Source organism: Cervus elaphus, chromosome 11, assembly GCF_910594005.1.
Source record: "Cervus elaphus chromosome 11, mCerEla1.1, whole genome shotgun sequence".
Taxonomy (NCBI): Eukaryota; Metazoa; Chordata; class Mammalia; order Artiodactyla; family Cervidae; genus Cervus; species Cervus elaphus.
In genome coordinates, this window is record NC_057825.1 from 24,821,283 (window position 1) to 24,822,739 (window position 1,457).

At 42.0% G+C, this 1,457-nt stretch overlaps 1 non-coding gene across 1 annotated transcript; it reads left to right on the plus strand.

Moving 5' to 3' along the window:
• The first annotated feature begins 340 nt into the window (after positions 1-340).
• TRNAG-GCC lies at positions 341-411 on the plus strand. Its single transcript has one exon. It is a non-coding gene; the product is annotated as a tRNA-Gly (tRNA).
• The last annotated feature ends 1,046 nt before the right edge of the window (positions 412-1,457 follow it).

A 1,457-nucleotide genomic window follows, 5' to 3' on the forward strand; every position in this document is an offset into this window, starting at 1 on the left:
TAGTTTTACTTTGTGGGTTATCATTTTGCAGCTTTTACTATAGGATGATTTCATGATCAAGAAAAAAAAAAGTCAAAGGGAACTTAATTGAGTATCATGGCTAATGATGAAGAGGGCAGTGAAATCCTTAGGCAACTCAAAGGCAACTCAACTTCACCTGTTTTAGAGTTTTACCCATAAGTATGGCTTCACTATGCATTTGGAGTTGGCCCAGTATATGGTCTGAAGCCACAAACTTTCAAAAGGAGAGAGACATTTTGTCTTCCTGAAGGATACTGGTTTCTGTGGTCCATGAAAGCAAAAATCACAGAGAAAAGGAAGGCAAAAATAGCTAAGATCTTCCCAGGTGGCTCAGTGATAAAGAATCTGCCTGCCAAGCAGGAGACCCAGGTTCAATCCCTGGTCTAGGAAGATCCCCTGGAGATGGAAATGACAACCCACACCAGTATTATTGCCTGGGAAATCCCATGGACAGAGGAGCCTGGAGGGCTACATCTGCGGGGTCACAAAAGAGTCGGACACGACATAGTGACTAAACAACACCAACAGCAAAAAATAGCCAGAGACTTTCATAGGTAGAGGCAACCTGCACAGAAATTCAAATTCCTCACCTATAGTTTGTGGAGTCCTGAAAACTCATATAATTCAACCTCACACTTGCCTTCCGCTCCCTCATTCTGGGACCAGAAATGCACTAGGAATTTATCTTGAGAAATGTTTAAAATTATATTTATGTAAAGCAGTGAATATACATCTCCACTTCCATTTAGATAACCTACAAAGGCATCATGGTTTCAGTTCAGTTCCCTTCAATTTAAATAAGCAAATATTCTCCGGTGCCTTTCTAAAGACTGTACATGGTGATTGTTGCTATAAAAATCTTTTGAATTAAACAATGCATAGGTTTTGCCTATAATGAGAGGAATACATTTTCTTTCTCTTTTCTTCCATGTCACCTGGGATCACTCCCTCATCTTTGGGGCCACTATGGAGAAGGGTCCCAGAGAACCACTGGCAATTAGCAGCCTTCCATAGAGTATTGCGGGAGAAGGAAATGGCAACCCACTCCAGTATTCTTAACTAAAGAATCCAGTGGACAGAGGAGTCTGGCGGGCTGCTGTCTATTGGGTCGCACAGAGTCAGACATGACTGAAGCGACTTAGCAGCAGCAGCAGTAGAATATTGCAATTTATTACATCCATTTTATATTTCTACAACCTTGGCTGCAAGCTTATGCAGGAGAAGAACTGAGTTTAAAGCTTCTCTTTTTCACTTCAAGGACCCGGATGGGTTGGCCCTCCGGGATTTTCTCAATTATTCCATGTTGGTCCAAGGACCAGCCTATAACTTTGGTTTGTGAAGGACACTTGCCACTGGGGTTTGTGCAGAAAAGGGCACAAATGGATGGTTGGTTGAACTTCATTTGTTATTGCTGTTAGTCACTCAGTCATGTCAGA